The sequence below is a fragment of the Cupressus sempervirens genome, chromosome 9, assembly GCF_028749045.1.
Source record: "Cupressus sempervirens isolate cs-2001-9-10 chromosome 9, ASM2874904v1, whole genome shotgun sequence".
In the NCBI taxonomy this organism is placed as follows: Eukaryota; Viridiplantae; Streptophyta; class Pinopsida; order Cupressales; family Cupressaceae; genus Cupressus; species Cupressus sempervirens.
In genome coordinates, this window is record NC_143126.1 from 672,248,262 (window position 1) to 672,262,723 (window position 14,462).

General features: G+C 33.4%; 1 pseudogene; it reads right to left on the bottom strand.

Moving 5' to 3' along the window:
- Window positions 1-2,114: 2,114 nt before the first annotated feature.
- On the bottom strand, window positions 2,115-4,947 carry LOC149540528 (protein NO VEIN-like; annotated as a pseudogene).
- Window positions 4,948-14,462: the final 9,515 nt, after the last annotated feature.

Genomic DNA, 14,462 nt, shown 5'->3' on the forward strand with positions numbered 1-14,462 from the left:
CATGTATTCCTTTATCCTTCCAATGTTGTGCTACAAAAGAGAGGAGCTCAACGTACACTTGTTCAGGTAGTCCACGCAGCCATGCATGATCACAGGCGATACAAAGAGAGTACCACTCATAAGATACGTATTCTATGTTGGTAGTATTAATTTCTACCATTAATAGCAGACAATCAGTCTATCGGCAGCCCACAACTTAGCCGTCTAGCCCACCGCCAGCCCACACTCCAGCACCATCCATATTAAATGAGAGACAAACAGCCGTCCAAGCACCGGCCAACATACCAACCTCACAGTCCACTATTAAATGTACATTTGTTTATAAATATCATGGATTGAGCTTGTGATCAGCAGAGCCCATTTTGGGTTTCTCATGGTGGATCATGAGTGGATAGAATGCTGTAGCATTCTATGGATTTGTAATGGAGTTTAGTTATGTTAATGAGTATGAAGTGTTGTAGCACAACTTGATGTCTTTGTGTTTTGCTTATTGATTTGAATGTTTATCATTGCATTCATGTTTGTCTTTTGATCCACTCTGTCCACCTCCTTCAAGTGGTATCAGAGCTAATGGGAGATGATCTTGGAGATCATGGAGAGGTCGATGATCTTGAAGTGTTTTTTGGCAAATGAAAAGTTTCAACCATTGAGTATTTGTCATTAAGGTTGTGGCATCGTAGCCCAACAGACAATGGCATTTGAAGTTATCTTCTGCAAGAATAAAGAGAAGAACAAGTCAAGAGATTGCTATGAGAAACAAAGAAGCTGTGAAAAGAAAGAAGCCAAAGTTGAAGTGTGCGTTAGAAACATGTGGAGCATCTTTGTGCAAGCGGGAGTGCCAAAGAATGCATACACATGACATGGAAGATATTGATCATGGAAATTTTTATTATGTTTGTGTTTGAAATATGTGTGTTAGTTGTTATGCATTAGTTGTTAAAGTTAAGTTAGTTATCTTAGGTGTAATAAAAGGTGAGATGGTGTGCTAAAGCTCGTTGTCATAGTGCAAAGGTCTTTGTGAGAGTTGATTTGGAGTTTAAGTGTTGGAATCTGGATGAGAAAATGTTTAAGGCTTTGTCATATCAAATGTGGTCATGTAATAATAGATTGTTGAATTGATATCCCCCAATCAAGTGATGAAAATTGAATTAGTAATGATTGTTAATGAGCTATGTAAATGTATGGGGTGCATTGTCGGTTGTGCCCGACACCCCAAAGTTTTTTGGTTTGACATATTGATGAACCATGTATGTGAAAAGGATTCCTATAGAACTAGCGAGTACAGCGGCTAGGCACCCATGTATCTCGGTAGATGGATTTCTTATTATATGGACTCAATAATTAGTTTGATGCAGATACAAAAGAGAAAAGCCTAGAGTGATGATAGTTTCCCTGTAGTGATGATTCATGAACCAGTGAATACTTGGTTTGTAAACCATTTGAACACAAAGTTTATGGTGATCTTGAAACCATATTTGTGATGTTTGAGAAGTTTGTGGTGAACTTGAAACCACTTTAGGATTGCATTGGTTAGGAGTAAGCTGTAAAACCCGAAGTAATTATAACAAGGGAAAACAATGTAAATGCGGTAGCATTAATGATAGAAATTAAGGGGGAGTGTTGGTAGTATTAATTTCTACCATTAATAGCAGACAATCAGTCTATCGGCAGCCCACAACTTAGCCGTCTAGCCCACCGTCCAGCCCACACTCCAGCACCATCCATATTAAATGAGAGACAAACAGCCGTCCAAGCACCGGCCAACATACCAACCTCACCTTCCACTATTAAATGTACATTTTCTTATAAATATCATGGATTGAGCTTGTGATCAGCAGAGCCCATTTTGGGTTTCTCATGGTGGATCATGAGTGGATAGAATGCTGTAGCATTCTATGGATTTGTAATGGAGTTTAGTTATGTTAATGAGTATGAAGTGTTGTAGCACAACTTGATGTCTTTGTGTTTTGCTTATTGATTTGAATGTTTATCATTGCATTCATGTTTGTCTTTTGATCCACTCTGTCCACCTCCTTCATTCCACTCCCAAGAATTGCAAGGACTCTAAACTTTCCATGCATGGGTGAATTACAAATACTTCATTAGAGCAGATATCATTTAATTTCTCCAGGAGTTGATCTTTGCAATATGCTTCTGAAGGCAGGAAATATTTGATGAGCTTGTGATGGAGTGCAATACGTCTTCTGGCCTTCACAGAGAACGATTTCTTGTGTTTTCAGACAGGTTTGGATAGTCTGTCGGACGCTTTCTAACCGAGGATAGGAAAGAGGGTGAATAGGGAGGTATTTCTCAAAGCAATAGCTTCTCGAGGATGGCAGTGCTGATTCCACGCCTTTCACAAGAAGAACAAAGGCTGAAAAAAATGCGGTGGGAACGCAGTCAAGAATTCCTTGATTCCACTTATTATCCAACTTTATGCTCTCTCTTGACGAAACCAGAATGAAATCCGCCTGAATGATGAATGGCAATCCAGTCACCATTTCAGTGGGTAGATAGGCATAAATACCAGCACTCACTTTGTTTCTTGTCGTTGTCACCTGTTCATCATGAGGAAACGCCAGCGTAATAACCCAGTTATCCACCTCATCTCTTCCTTCCACCCGATTCTCATTCTTCACGGGAAATCTTTGCCTCCACATATAATAACTTCCCTCTCCGTTGGACTCATCATTTTCTTGGGGAGTGGGATGCAATATGAAGGACTCACTTTCTTCATTCTTAATACTTTGAAATGCTGTTTCTTTCGAAACAGAGATGGAATTCACACGCTTCTGATTCTCCTCGCGAACCGAAAATCTCTTTATTTTTGACAGAAACAAAATCATTTCTGGATGAACACTCGCAAGTTGTTGTTTGACAGCTGTGAAAAATCAACTATTGCAGTCATTGATTATTAATCTCCTATGATAAACGATTATTAAACTACTGAAAATAAATTCCCAACTAATATTGAAAAATAACGCAACTGCAACTTCACTTATAAAATACGGAAAGAAATGTGCAACACAATATTTTTCGGACAAATTGTCTCTGAAAAAACCCCTAAGGGAAAACCAGTTCTACAGATGAAAAATTATATTAAACTTCTGCATATCAAGAGATACAAAAATTCCTTGCCTCTCACTGGCAGAACTTCAACCTCCTCCTAATTTCTCTCGCTGATATTTCTCACTGCTATCCCCACGCTAACATTGCGCCCTTGCTAACACTGCAAGACTGTTTGCTAACACTGAAATATTTCTCCAAAATTTCTTTCTCCAAATGACCCAATGACCCCTTTTTATACTACTCCTGTTGGTAAACCAACGACCGAGATTAAATCAAACCAACGGCTGAGATTAAGACAACTCGACAGCCAATAATAGAATTGGTTGCAAAGTGTCCAAAAGGGAATCACTAAAATTAGTAAATAATTATCCTTGCAACAACCATTTACTAATTCTCGGCAAGTGGACAAACAGCTGTCCAAACTACCCATAACTAATGCTGCTATATATAGATAAGGACGAACAGCTATCCAAGCTACCCATAAATACTACTGCTATTTCTGGGTCAAAAATAACAGCTGTCCAACTAACAATAATTAACAACAGCTTCAACCTTTTCATGACGTAGGGGCAAAATGATCACAGTAGTAGGTATCTCTGATAAATTATTTCCACCATAGATGCTGAGGATATCATCCAGCCTTGGTCTATCATCAATTCACTCTGAAACAATGTAGCCAATTTTGTTGTCAGGGGGAGGAATTTTGTTGAATCGAATTTGATACCCATTACTGAAAATATAAGGGTGACCGCTCACCAAGAACACGCTCTTAAATCCTATTCCTGCGAATAACAGCAGTACATTTAAGTAAAACTTGTATTGGATGACATCTGCATTAAAGGTAGTTGATACTGGGTTTCTGATTTATAGAGTTAACAAAGTATATAATCACTATGAATTGAGGAGCAGTCTACAGAGCAAAGAATGACGCATTAGCTACCTATGTCTAAATCCTAAAATAAAAATCATAATAACACGAGAGTTCAGTAACCAAGCATCTAACTATCTATAACAAATAGTAAGGAAACTGTAACAAACTAAACCAGCAATATCTTTATCAAGAAAAGTTTTCATAATCCAAATAACAACCACGCAGGGTTTACACTTACGCTTAAAACAAACTAACAACAAAAGTCAAAGTTCTTAAATTGTTGTGTTAAGTTTTCATACAATGAACTGCGATCCGCTAGAACATAAAAAGGAATCATAATCTAAATTGTAATAAAAATACTTCAAAAATATCCGAAGACAGCCAATAACAATTCACATTCGTATATTGTTTAAGTAACATTTATTCACATTATTAACAGTAAATAAACAATGTAGTGATGACATTAATTCAGTTGTAATTGTAGTGAAATACGTTTCTCTCCTATATAATCTCCACCTTTCCTTTTACTCTTTTTGGTGGACCGTCCAACACTACAAAGAGACTCAATGTTCTTAGGGGTGAATCCAATCTCGTTGTTAAAGAGTAGCAGAGTAGCAGAAGCATCCGTCCCTGTGATATCTCTGTATGTGATTACAAATTCTGTTGAGGGCTCCACTTCTGCTGCATAATTATTGTCTTCAGCATTCTATCATGTAACACACACGTTTATTAAATGTTCTAAGAAATAATTGAATTTGCTGCAAAATGATAAGATATCAAGCCATAGAAATAATTGTCCAGTTAGCAGGAGAATTATACTAAATCTCTCTAACAGTAAAGCAGTTGACCTGAATAAGCTCCATAAGAAAATGGACATCCTTTGCATAAAGCTCTGCAGAAAGATGTTTGACAGCGTGATGGAGGTCTTCAACCAATGGATTTTCTTCTCGACCAATTGAGAATTTCTCCCTCCGAATCTCATCAATATGCTCTCCTGGAGTTGCCATTTCGTGCACACAGCTAGACAAACAAATAGATCAAACTCAAGGAAAATTTGGAAAAAATTAACATGAAAAGGAAGTGCATACTAGTATGCAAACAAGTTATACAAATTATACCGTATATCCAGGTGATTAAGCTCACTAAACAAAGTTTCGTTCACACGAAAGGATTCAATCAGAAACGATGTGTGAGCCCAACTGCAAACTTATCAGTAATTTATAGCTTCAAAGTTTAACCTTATCACAACTTGATGATGTCTAATAAATTTGATGTAACGGAGATCGGCATTTATGATGATTTCAAGTCTTCAGAATCAGAGATTCATCAATGCCATATCATCTTACTTTAATATCTTTAACTCGCTTTGCTGGTCAATCGAAATGCCAGAGAAAATGGCCGCCTTAACTATTTATGGCCGCCAGTTGCTGTCTTTACAAGTAAATTAATGAAAGATATTTGTGTTACAGAACCCTATCATCAACAACAGTCACTGGAACTTAGCTGAGTTCATATCAAACTTCATGAATTTTACTCGGATGATATTTTGAAATGATTGATATGAAAGGAAAGGAAAACGACACAATCCTGCAAATCTCTCGAAAACCTCAAAATATGCAGTCGCATGCGCCATCAAACCTACTAATCATAATTAATTGTGAAATTTGTGTTTCCCCATAAATATGAATTGTTTAAGCTTACAGACAGATGACAGAGACCTCAGGTGACTCAATAATTGAAACCTAATAGCCACCCTCAGAGTTGCATTGGAAAGGTGCTGATGAATTTCTTAAGCTTATAGACAGATGACAGAGACCTTAGGTGACTCAATAATTGAAAGCTAACAGCCACTCTCAGAGTTACGTTGGAAAGGTGCTGGTTAATCTCAAAGACAAAATGTACCAAAGATCAAAAAAGTCAAAATAAAGTGATTTTTTTTCAAAAATTGTGTTGTTTTCAATCATAAAATATACAGATCATAAAGATCAAAGGATGAAAATTTCAAAAAAATCATCATATTTTCATTTTTTTTGAAATTTAGTCAATGGTGCAATTTGTAGGAGGATAACTGCATCCCATTGATAACAGTATAATCTCTATAAACTTCCTTTACAAAATTCTCATGTTTAAAGTGTCCAATGATATAAGAACCATTTCTAGTATTTTTAAATTAGAATAATAGAAATTTTGAGTATTATGCAAATTGACAAATAAAGATTATTTAAGTGAAAAATATTTTATAATCATATTTATAATTATTATATTGAGCAGCGTTCTATATAGTGTTAGTATGGCATGTACATAAAAAGAATATAAGGCTAGAAATACTTAAAATTAAAAGTGAAAAAATAGTTATAATTTAGAATTAGATACATGAAAAGTCTTACAACAATGATCGTGGAAGTTTTGTAAATTCAAAGGATGGGAAGAATAATTGTTTCATTAGTAGGGGAAGAGCACAAAAATTAAATGTATTCTAATAAAAAATTCAACTAGTTAGTCAATAATTATTACACAAATGGCCTATTACATAATCTTCTCATGTACCAATAACCATTCATTATATTATTTATAATTGAGCATTACATGTGAACATCTACCAATGCATTTGTGTTTATAATATACGTCAAAATAGACAATATACTTAAATTTTTATTGAAAAAGTCACTTTAATTTTTACGAATAGTACTATTAAGGATGGTCAAGACTAGGGATATTTTTCAATGGTTTTGCTTAGGGTGTCTTCTAGAGGTGTGGTAGCATTCTTTAAGGTTGTCTTGTAGAGTTTTTTGCTTGGCCATGGGGATAATTATTGGATAGTGTTATACAAAACATGACAACTACAAAAAGGGGGTGTTAAAAACAAAATGCTATAATTTTTTTAATAAATTGTCTTCATCTGAGACAAAAAAGAGAGTTGTGTATCATCTTAGTTATGTCTTTAACAAAGCATCTTAATATATCATTTTAATCAATTGTCATTATAAGACAATACATAACAAAATTATATATGTCTTATCAAGACAATTTTCAAAGACAATATATCAAGAAACTCAGTCAAAGACAAATCTAAGACAATACGCAACTTTCTTTTTGTCTTAGATGAAGACAATTTGTTGAAGATTTGTTTCAAAATTTATCTTTCACATGTAAATTGTTGCATTCCATTTTCTGACATTATTTCCAACTTCTTGTTCTATAAATAAAAATTACAATTGGGTAAATGTTGTAAATGAGAAAATAACTACACACAACTAGTTTTGATATAGTTAACCACAAAGTTGTATATACCCATTCACTCAAAAAATTGAACAATTGGAATGAAATTAAAGGGTTTTAACTTATCCCAACAAATATTCATAGAAAGCTAAATCATCCTTCTTCTTGAAACATAACATATATGAATTACTTAGAAACACTCCTGCGTGAGAGAACATGTAAGTTGTTTTAGTTTAATTTCTCATGTTATATATTGTAGATACATGACTCTACTTGAGTAGTCTTTTCAAGAACATAACCATATTGTACCAACTCCAAAGGATGCTAGTGCATCAAATACTTCATTTTCAAGTGAACTCATGTAATAGTGGAATGAATCAGTTTATCGTGATGTGCAAGCCTCATAACTTGTTTGACCAATCAACTTACATTTTATTATTATTACAAGTATGGATATACAAAACATGAACATTAGAAGAGGAACATGATCTCTATCCCATAATAAGTTGTTGAGAAAGAAACACTTTAAAATGATGGAGTATACACAAATAAACTTTGCAAAAACTAAAAAATGGACATAAAAGTAAGTGATTTAATCAAATTTCACATTAAGAGTTTTAAACTCAAAATCACACAATAAATTGTTTATTCTTAGCCTCCAGTGTATCTTTTGCATAAGTATGTATTACTATTAATAAGTACGAAACCCATCACATCTGATTAATTGAAAATTATTGTTTAAGTACATTTTTTTATGAAGATAACTACAAAAATATATTTTATTTTCAGCATGCTAGAGCTGTACTGTTTTTAGCATGTCAAAGCTATTGTGTTTTCAGCATGTCAATGCTATAATATTTTCAAAATAGCATTTCTAGAATGACCGTTTGAAGATGCAATTTTACAAGTATATTTTTCAACTGAACAAGAAGAATTTCATAATCTTTGTTTTTTGCCAAAAACATAAAAGAAAGATGAGACAACAATTTTCAGATTATAAGAATAATGAATTTTGTGAAGAGAAAGACAAGAAGAATGAAGATATAGTAATTTCCATATGCCAATGACATCTATTTGAAAGGAGAAAAAAACCTGTTAATAAAAACTCACAAGAAAAATGAAAAGGTAGACTTCCTAAAAATCACAATTCAACATAGTTTTGAGGGACAATTTGTGACATGAATATTATAATAAAAAACATTAGTTTTTTTAATTCAAGTTCAAGAAGCCACAAAGCTTTCAAAAATAATATATTCTAGTAAAATATTACAACATACCTTATTTTCAAATTAAAAATTATGTTTTATCCATCCTCTTCCTTAGTGTTGTCTTTCTATGAGGCACTATTGTAATTGTGGTCATGGATTGTCCATCATATTGATCAATGTCTTTATTATTATTTGCAACTTGTTGAAATTCAAGGATGGTTTCATGTTGAGGTTCTCGAATGATAGTTTAATAATTTTGTGGGACAAACAATTCAACATGTTCCTTTAGTTCCTCCTTATGCTCACTACTAGATAACTTTGATTGTTGGGATCCCTATACACAACACAATTTAACTTATTAAAATAACATAAACTCTAACTAAATTATTGATGCCATAGAATAATGTGAAGAACTTACCTCAGATTCATGGCTAGTGACTAATTTCTCTCCTTGCTTTAGCGAGCGTTGCCAAAGGCCTTGGGAACCATGTAGTAAGGCATACTTTAGGTCCTCCTTTGAGACATCTTTTTAAAATTTATGAGCCTACATAAACAAATATAACTATATTTATATGACATAGTGAGTTATAAGATACAATCAACTCACAAGTTTAGCACATGAATTGGTTATGAAATATAAATTCTTGGAGATAAAAAAATATTTACGTACCAAGCCACCGTGAATGCTATTGTACCAACTAGACCCTAATTTAAGGGATCTAGTATGATACAATATAGATTGGGTTTCTTTTGTTGTATCTCGAAGACATCTTTTAGATCCTGCTAGTGCAGATGTAAAATAACTTGGATTATCGTTTGTCTTTCTCTTAAAATTGGCATCTTTGATAAGTTCATCCCATGTCCCTTGATCTATGATCCAAGTTGGTCATTGATATCTCAAATCTTTTCTTAACATATACCTTAAATTATCCCTTTTGGAATGAATGTTTTTTCTTGTAATATCTGAAATAAGTTCTTTATTAAAACGAGATTTCCAAATGTTGTTATTACATGTTTAAATAGTTGATATTTTTAATCACTAGTTTGTTTTCTCTAGTCCATTTGGATGGTATTTCCAAATAGATGCTTTGAACGATGATGAATATAGTGAAATAATTTTATACCCATTTGATCTTTGAAAACATTTCCTTCAAAGGAGAGAAAGATCATAGCTTCTTACATCCCTTTTGTAGTGACTGAAGATATTGTTGATGTCTTGGGTATTGAGGTAGATTCCTCTATAGGCACATCATTGACTTCTCCATGTCTTTCCTATATTTATAGTACGATTGTTAAATTTTAGAAACCCAACCAAAATATGTAACTATTTTAAGATTTAAAATAATACTTAAGTGCATTGAGAATAACAGGGTTGTTGATAAATAAGGCACATTTATCTTAGTTGAGAAAAAATTTGAAAGGATGAGATAATATATGAAAATGAAGTAAACACAGACATTACCACATTGCATTGAAAGGATAACAAGTCCATAAGGAATGAGAGAAAAATTTTATGAGTAAGAAAAAAAAAAACATCATTAGAGGAAAACACATGCTAGCTTATAGGTAGTGAACAACAAGTTTGAAGAAAGAAGTGCATTCCAGAATGTGTGGACCAAGTAAAGGTAAAATAAATTTTTTAATTTATATTGACCCAAGTCAAGACAAACTAAGTAGAGTTAAGGCAATAATAAAAAGTGAGAGTATTGGCAATAACTATGAATAAATTATTTCAAGAAAACATAAAGGTAAAGATAAGTGGTGTGTAATGACATTTACATGGAGAAATATTAGTAAATGAATAAAAGAGTGGTGACTTTCAACCATAGGATAAAAGTTTGTAGTTATACCTTGTCAAGAGGTATCATACAAGGTTTATACCTTGCAAAGGTATTTGAGAAATAAAAAATATATGTTTGTACTAAGAATTAAATATTCTAAAATTGTGAAAAATAAAATGTACAATTATGAAGAAAAATATGAGCTACAAAAGGCTAATAAGATAATAATTCAAATAAATCTACCTATTCAACCAAAGTAAGCCTTGCACTCAATAATGTCCTTTCACATTACTCTATTTGATTAAGTATTTCTTTCCTCATTTCAACATTTTCAAGAATCTCTAGTAGCATCCTTAACGGTTTTGATTGTGATTCCATAACATTTCTTAATGAAACTTGTTCAGGTGTTGTTGGGATAATTCTTACTAAATACACACTTGATGGATTATTTATTAATTATGGTATACTTATAATAGGGACATGAATTCCCATTTCAATATGGATACTAGGAGCATCTATGCTTGATGTAGATGGCATGCTCTAAGGTATTGCACTTGGTGTCACTCTTGTTATGGGTGTATCCAGTCTAGATAGAAGGGGCATGACACATCTTGACATGTCCTACAACACAAAAATATAAATCTTAAAGTGATATAATAGGGTAGATAACAAAATCAAACACACAAAAACATATTTTGAATCTTACCTTTTACATGGCATTGGATGTCTTAAATGGCATAGTCAGATCTTTCATGCCAACAAATTGAGTCCTTAGTGAAGCTACTCTAGAAGTATCATGTGGTAAAAGAAAAAATATTAGCAAAATATGAAAGCTCAAATAAGATAATTAAGTGCAAAAAGATCTATATTAAATCTTATTTTTGACATAGTATTAGAGGTACTAAAGGGCATAATAGGGGTTTGCACAACTTTAGAGATAGTTTGCATTCCACAAACATAAATTGACAAGATATAATCTAAAACATATAATAACTAAACCTATAGAAGATAATTTATAAACTTACCTTGTGAACCATCATAGTAATGTTTTTCCCTTTCCCATTCGTTAACATTTCAACTAGAGCATTTAGGACCGTTTGATCCCCAACTACAAATTTGGGAGAACCTATATGTACATCCTTAAAGAAACACATAATAAAAAAATATTGATAAGAGAAAGTATATCAAATGGTAGGGTTTACATAATTTAGCTGAAAGAGGCCAAATGACCTTGCAAATAATGGTCTCTAAGGCCAACAACCCCCCATAACCCAACAATTAGCCAATAACAAAATATAAGTATATTTTCTATACTAAACTATAGCATAATTTTATGGCTCTTAGGGATTTTCTTAAAATATCTTATTCACTTTCATTGAGGATTTCCACAAGATTCTATTCGCATGTTAATGCAAAGAATCTAAAGATTTACAAGTGAAACAATAACTAGTAACCCATATTGAAATAAAACTTAGCCTTGAATACATACCAAACAATATACATCACTAATTTGAATATCCAAATATAATTTTATTCCAACTCTATGGATCTGCTTTCTAGATGTACAGAATGCATACTAAAGAATATGCATCAGAATAATTATAACAATGTTATGTTCCTCATTAATAAAGTGTGCATCATGATGTGATAAATCACAAAAAGGGCTTTGAATATTGTTGGTGTAAATAAGTACTTACTATTTACACTTACTTAAGTTTACTTAGGTTAATGCATTATTTTATTATTTATTTAGGTCAGACACTTAGGAGTTTGTGTACTCTCATGAGTTGTCATGTTGACAACATAGAAATACGCAACTCTATTTCAGCACATGGTGTCTACAACACTGGAGTTTACATCTTTCACTGAGTTGTAATGTAGATAACATAGTTATTCGCACTCCTAATTTAGCACATGTGGTCTACACCATTGATTTTCATGATACACCATTGTAGGCTTATCCTCACATCATTGCACTTACTTCTGTGCTTAATGGAGGATAACCCATATCTAGTGTACATGTGCTTGGTTGTATGACTTATCATGATGCTAATTTCTATGCATTCTAGAAGCTTTCCAGAGGCCTTTATATACAAGCACTCCTAGTGTACTCTTCATATGGAATATTGAATAAATATATCATCATTCTGATCATACTCTCTCTTTGGTCTACAATTGTGCTTGTGTTTGAGTTCCTTGGTCTTGGGTGAATTCTGACCTAAGCCAAATTCTTACATGGTATCAGAGCTCGGGGAGATCCTCTACACATAGCCATTCAAGACTGTTCATGTATTAGCACCTCGACCTAAATCTGGAGAATTTGCAAAAATTGGGAGCGTCTAGAGCCAGATTTGACCTCACCATTGTGTCCAAAATATCGATTCGGTGAAGATTGACTGTAAATTTGCCTATGTTGGGCTAAAGTTGATCATGAGGAATTTTTTTTTGCAAACTGGCACTCGAAGGCACCGATTTGCAAATTGGGTATGATCATTTAATCAATTTGATTATTTATTGTTTAGATCTAATTTAATTTTATCTCTATAATAATTTTTCCAAATTTCTATTTTTGAAATTTATTTGTTAATTACCCAGTTAGAGAATTTTTTTTTGCAGAACCAAGCAGTCACACCCTAGCTCTGCAATTTCAAAAATTTTGTATTTATTTTGCAAGGATATTATTAATCTATGGGCTCATTATTCCATTGTTGGGCCATACCATCAAATCAGGAATTACATTCAACTACTCGTACTATGCATTAAATTTAGGTAGAGCACTTAAAACCTAGACTAGCCAACACATAACAACCCCCAACATTGGCTTTGATTAACACACCGGGTTCTTGCCTTTATACACAATGTGGGATAAACACTTGAATTCTGGCCGCTGATAAAACTCAAGCCTGACAACATGCAGAGGATACTAACATTAAAATCTAATAGGCTACATTCAAATCTCGATGGAATATACCTTCAATTTTTGGCAGCAACAAAGAAATTTTTTGGCGCGGGAAATCTTTTTCTAGCCCATTATTCAGCTACCCACTTGCGGACACCATGCTAAATCTTCACAAAGACACATGTCAGTATTTTATTTTCTATGTACATGCAAGTGACCAATCAGCATAGGACACATTAGGTCCATACCTATGACTCAATCGAGCCCACTGTCAAGCTACTCAGCTTGTACATCATAGTACAATCAACGACTATATGCCAACTCAGTCATCCAAGTCAACGATCCAGCTCGACAACATGTAAGTAGACACATGGCATCTAGTCATCAAACGTACCTAGACATGTCATTTTTTTCTTGCACTATCCATACAGTATGGTCATACTAATCTGTACATGCTGACATCATCATGTCATCATGTTGATGTTATTACAAGCTGAGGGTACACTGACGTCATTATTTCATGAGCCTAAATTTGATGATCATCTAACTGTCATTCCTAGCTAAATTAGAACTACTGCAAGACCATATGACCATCAAATTTAACCCCATCTTTTGTTGATGCAACCCCTCTCCAGATTGATTTTTGATTTTGCAGTCCAACTTTGGGAGGCCATATCTCAATCATCAGGACTCCAAATCATGTGCAATTTTTTTTGAAATTGGGAATAATTTCCTAAAAAATTTAGTGGTGCAACTATTTTCTAGTTTTGGTGCATGTATTTTTTGGAATTTTCATTTTTTGGTGATAGTACCTACATAATCCTACATTTTGCAACTTGAAATGCTCCGTACGGGCACATCTAGAGTAAAAAATAGGTTTTTTTTTTTTTTGAAAGTGTGTTATTTTTTATCTACATTCCATATCCTTAATCACATTGTAGGTTTGTGTGGACAAAAGTGTCACTTTCAGTAATAGGGCCTTTCTTTGCTTTGCATTGCTTCAGAATTTTAGCACATTGTAAAGTTTCAAATTTACAATCCATATAGAGGTTGTAAAAAGAAAAATTAGAAGTCTATAAAGGCCAAAAATTGGCAAGTGGCCCATTTTAATCGCACTACTATAAAGTGCCAAAGGCATTTATTTTGGGGGGGGTTTCTTGATTTAGTGAAAAGGGTTGGTGTTCTTGGTGTTGTGTTCTCTCTTTTCTGCACCTTTCTTTCATTTTTTGCATTATGGGAAATTTTAAGTTTCCAAAATTAACTCCACATAACTATGCTCCATGGTCCATCAGAATGTGGTATCACTTAATGCATAATGGAGTTTCACAATATGTAGATGGTACTCTTTCTAAACTAGTAGGTGATAAAGTATCAACAAGTGATATTTCAACTTGGGTAGCAATGGATAGGAAAAC